The sequence below is a fragment of the Lactuca sativa genome, chromosome 5 (assembly GCF_002870075.4).
Source record: "Lactuca sativa cultivar Salinas chromosome 5, Lsat_Salinas_v11, whole genome shotgun sequence".
Lineage (NCBI taxonomy): Eukaryota > Viridiplantae > Streptophyta > Magnoliopsida > Asterales > Asteraceae > Lactuca > Lactuca sativa.
In genome coordinates, this window is record NC_056627.2 from 261258604 (window position 1) to 261264603 (window position 6000).

Consider the following 6000-nt stretch of genomic DNA (forward strand, 5'->3'; position numbering starts at 1 on the left):
TTATGACATGAGCCACCCATGGGTATAAAAATAAGTGTTTCATGACATTTTGTGAGTTTTTAGACATGTTTGATTGAGAAAGTTATGACTATTTGAAGTTGAGTTGAAACTACATTGCTATTTTGAGAAAGTCAAGTCAATGGTTGGACTTTGACAACCACAATGTGGAATATGATTGTCATGATGTGGTAATTTTTCCCCACACGATATGAGACAATCTTTCTCATGATGTGAGATCAGGTGAGTCACTGTGACATGTGGCTTGAGAGTGCGTGTGGCAGAACTGGGTCTAGACTCATCTCATGACGTGAGAGCATCATGATCATGACATGAGCCACCCTAGGTATAAAATAAGTGTTTCATGTCATTTGCTGAGCTTTTATACGTGTTTGATCGAGATGCTGCTCGAGAGTAGTTTACGAAATGTTATACCGGAGGAGTCATACCGATATACGTAAGATACGGGGTGAGTTACGAGATTGTGATTTGATAGGCTCGAGTATGTAATAATTATTATACATGATAGTTGTTGGGATTTGATAGGCTCAAGTATGTATTTTGGATATCCGTGATACGGTGCTATTACAAATGTTGTTTTCGAGATTTGTATGTAAATCTCACGGTGATATTGTTAGTTGGGACTATGAGGGTTATAAACCCTAATTTATTAAAGTTGCCCGATGTGATAGATTTAGTTAAATGGCTTACAAGTTAAGCCTATTGTAGTTATATCATTGTATTAATGAGTTTCATGACAAGTATTCATGGAGTATAGTTAATAGTAAGTTATGCCAAGTTCTGAGGAACTTGATAATTATTGGCTAGGTATTGGCGTGTGATGAGCTGAAACACATTGTAAGTCGAGGACCAAAGTTGATGTATCTGCCACTTGATCAGGAGAGTAATACTACTCTAACATCCGTTATGGTTGATACCTATGTAACACGGTATGTGTGTTGTATTAAATGATATTATATTTGTAATTATTGTGACATTATACAATACCTCAGGATGGACCATGATTATATACATGGGAGATTGTATTTTTACCACATATGTTATCTCGGATTGGAGATAATAATATTTAATAGGTTTGGTTATGGATTTTGGTGGTATATTTATACATAGCTATTATCCTAGATTGGAGATAATAATATTTGATTGTTTTGGCCTTAGTATTTTACTAGGCAAGATTATTAAGTCAATGTGTTGTTGGATATCTTAGGAGATATCGAGGATATCCGATGGATGGATTATCTATGATATTTATTTACTACTAGATTATTTTGTTATATGTTATTGTAGATGTTATTCATTAAGCCGTAAGGCTTATATTGTTTGTTTATGGATGTTTTGCAAGTTGAAGATTGTAGCGCCCGAATCGATCCTGTGCATGCGGCTAGCACGATCCTAGTGATAGTTTCTTGTGCTCCGGTATGCCATTGTATACCAAAATGTTTTATAAAAGAGGTGAAGAGGTGATGTGAATTTAATTTAATGTTTTTAATTAATTAAAAGCCACATGGTACATGCAACTGATTATGTAATAATTATTATACATGATAGTTTTCGGGATTTGATACGCTCGAGTATGTATTTGGAATATCCGTGATACGGTGCTATTACAAATTTTGTTTTCAAGATTTGTATGTAAATCTCATGGTGATATTGTTAGTTGGGACTATGAGGGTTATAAACCCTAATTTATTAAAGTTGCCCGATGTGATAGATTTAGTTAAATGGCTTAATAGTTAAGCCTATTGTAGTTATATCATTGTATTAATGAGTTTGGTGACAAGTATTCATGGAGTATAGTTAATAGTAAGTTATACCAAGTTCTGAGGAACTTGATAATTATTGGCTAGGTATTGGCGTGTGATGAGCTGAAACACATTGTAAGTCATAGACCAAAGTTGATGTATTTGCCACTTGATCAGGCGAGTAATACTACTTTAACATCCGTTATTATTGATACCTATGTAACACGGTATGTGTGTTGTATTAAATGATATTGTATTTGTAATAATTGTGACGTTATACGATACCTCAGGATGGACCATGATTATATACATGGGAGATTGTATTTTTACCACATGAAGGTATAATTATTTATATATGTTATCTCGGATTGGAGATAATGGTATTTAATAGGTTTGGTTTTGGACTTTTGGTGGTATATTGATTCATAGCTATTATCCTAGATTGGACAAAATAATATTTGATTGTTTTGGCCTTAGTATTTTACCAGGCAAGATTATAATGTCAATGTGTTGTTGGATCTCTTAGGAGATGTCGAGGATATCCGATGGATGGATTATCTGTGATATTTATTTACTACTTGATTATTTTGTTATATGTTATTGTAGATGTTATTCATTAAGCCGTAAGGCTTATATTGTTTGTTTATGGATGTTTTGCAAGTTGAAGATTGTAGCGCCCGAATCGATCCTGTGCTTGCGGCTAGCACGATCCTAGTGATAGTTTCTTGTGCTCCGGTATGCCATTGTATACCAAAATGTTTTGTAAAAGAGGTGAAGAGGTGATGTGAATTTAATTTAATGTTTTAATTAATTAAAAGCCACATGGTACATGCAACTGATTATGTAATAATTATTATACATGATAGTTGTCGGGATTTGATGGGCTCGAGTATGTATTTGGAATATCCATGATACGGTGCTATTATAAATTTTGTTTTCGAGATTTGTATGTAAATCTCATGGTGATATTGTTAGTTGGGACTATGAGGGTTATAAATGGCTTACGAGTTAAGCCTATTGTAGTTATATCATTATATTAATGAGTTTGGTGACAAGTATTCATGGAGTATAGTTAATTGTAAGTTATACCAAGTTCTGAGGAACTTGATAATTATTGGCTAGGTATTGGCGTGTGATGCGCTGAAACACATTGTAAGTCGAGGACCAAAGTTGATGTATCTGCCACTTGATCAGGCGAGTAATACTACTCTAACATCCGTTATGGTTGATACCTATGTAACACGGTATGTGTGTTGTATTAAATGATATTATATTTGTAATTATTTTGACATTATACGATACCTCAGGATTGACCATTATTATATACATGGGAGATTGTATTTTTACCACATGAAGGTATAATTATTTATATATGTTATCTCGGATTGGAGATAATGGTATTTAATAGGTTTGGTTTTGGACTTTTGGTGGTATATTTATTCATAGCTATTATCTCAGATTGGAGATAATAATATTTGATTGTTTTGGCCTTAGTATTTTACCAGGCAAGATTATTATGTCAATGTGTTGTTGGATCTATTAGGAGATATCGAGGATATCCGATGGATGGATTATCTGCGATATTTATTTACTGCTTGATTATTTTGTTATATGTTATTGTAGATGTTATTCATTAATCCGTAAGGCTTATATTGTTTGTTTATGGATGTTTTGCAAGTTGAAGATTGTAGCGCCCAACTCGATCCTGTGCTTACGGCCAGCATGATCCTAGTGATAGCTTTTTGTGCTCCAGTATGCCATTGTATACCAAAATGTTTTATAAAAGAGGTGAAGAGGTGATGTGAATTTAATTTAATGTTTTTAATTAATTAAAAGCCACATGATACATGCAACTGATAATGGTAGCTTATATGGACCAAATAAGTAGGTGAAAACCGACTTTATGCCCCATAAAGCAAAGAAAAAAATTAAGCGACTAATTTAGTCAACTCAAAATACAATGCTGGACTAATATGTCTGGTGGGATGTCAAGTCCACCAAGCAAATTACACTATTTAGTTGTAAATAAAACGTAATATAACGGTAAAAAGGGGTATCGATCCTCAAGGAAATGGTTGTATCCAATCACCAATGCAATTTAATATAACTAGTGTAAATAAACTCACTAACTAAAATTAAACTAAAAGGGGGGGGGGGGGGGGGGGAGAGGGTGTTATGATTGCTTGAAAACTAAAAGAATTGAAGAACTAAAAAGCTTGCAATTAAACAAGGTGATGAGATGCTCAAATATTGGAGAGAATTGGGTAAACCAAAGCAATTTAACACAATGAACATTTGTGTGTTTATCATTAGGATTTAATATAAAGCTTATCATTCATCCCAAATTGGTATAGCAATCATGAAGCATGATATGCCAAGATTTCTCATAGGTAGTATGGAGATTGGGGAAGCCTACAACACACCTTCTTAATCAAAATCAAAGATCCAATTGAAGCAATTGAGCCCAAGAAGTTGATTAGCCTTAAGAATGAAGAAATCCCCAATTCCTAGAGGATGTCAATGCTTACACATCCATAAAGGAGTTATGATTCATAAGCTAGAGATGATTTATACCATCATAAAGCCCTTGTTCTAAGTAAAATTCAATGATTCAATGCCAAATCAAAGAAATAAACCAACAATTGCTTATTAAAGTACCAAGCTCAAAATTAAAGCATTAAACAAGCATAGGAAATATGAACTAGAATCATATACATAAGATATATGATAAATAAGCATAAATCCTTCAAAAACCCACAAACATTCAAAGGTTTTAGCCAAGGTCTACCAAAATAGAGGATTTAGCCACTCATGGCAATAGAATAACAATCACAAAAGTCTAATTGCATAAGGAAACTACCAAATACTTGGAAAGATGAAAAGAAATGAGTTTCAAGCTCCAAAATCGCCTTCTTCTGGTCTCCAATGGTGTAAAATCGAAGTTATAGCTGATAGATCCAATCCCCCAAGGTAATGGCAAGCTAAATGACCAAAATACCCAAAACTGGGCAATTGCGCTGGTACTCGCGCGCCGGAGATTCCACCCGCGCAAGTGCTGTTGGAATGCTATTGGCTCATTTTTCCTCCACTAACCATTCCACTACCAAAGATTCCTTGGTCCCCTCCATATCCCACATGATTCAAATTAACCAATCATCTTTTAGCTTCAAATATGGATGCTCCAAGCCCAAAATAACCATCCATGACCCATCTTCACAAGCCCACTTCATCCTAGTCTTAGCTTTTTAAGCCCAAATCTCCTTTACTGGATCCATAAATCCCAATAATGTCTCGGAAGCCCAGAAAGCCCATTCCAAGCTAATCCACAACCACAACAAGCTCCAAAACCCTACAGAATACCTCATACAAAATAAAAAGTCCCCGGTATGATTCATGATAAAGAAAATAAATAAAATACAATGCAACATTGATAAAATGATCTAAAAATTTAAAACAAACTAATAAAAATAAGAAAATAAAATAAGCTATCAATGTAATTTTTGTCATATATATATATATATATATATATATATATATATATATATATATATATATATATATATATATATATATATATATATATAAACTAACGAATTTATTGAGCTTATTATAATATATTGTTTGGTGAAACTTTTAAATTAATTTTTATGCTAACTTTTTAATACACTTTTTGAGACAATTTATTGATAAATTCATTCGGTATTTTCTTTCATAAGTTTTTCATTTTCAATCCATTATTTCAATATCAAGTTACATGTTTTATAAAACATATATTTTTATAACATTTTTTAGATTTTTTTTAATAATTTTTTACAATGAATTTTTTATGTCCTTTTACAATTTTGATTTTATTTCTTTTTTTAAATATTCCATTCGTTTTTATAAATTGTTATTTTTAATTATTTTTTTTTAATTTTTAACATATTCATTTTCATGCATTAAGTTATAAAAAACAAAGGTTCTAAAAAGTCCGTCATGGCTCCAAGGCTCGTACTTAGCGCCAAGCTTTGACAAAATGTCGCATTAACTCACTTATGTATATAAAAATAAATAATAGTAGAATATATATATATATATATATATATATATATATATATATATATATATATATATATATATATATAGACAAACAGACACACACACACAAAATTGTCGTCTTAAGTCACGCTTTACAAACGATGTGTTTCGTTGCGACTCAAAAAAGTTTGAGGCTTGACATTACCGTTAAGGCACGCCTTAT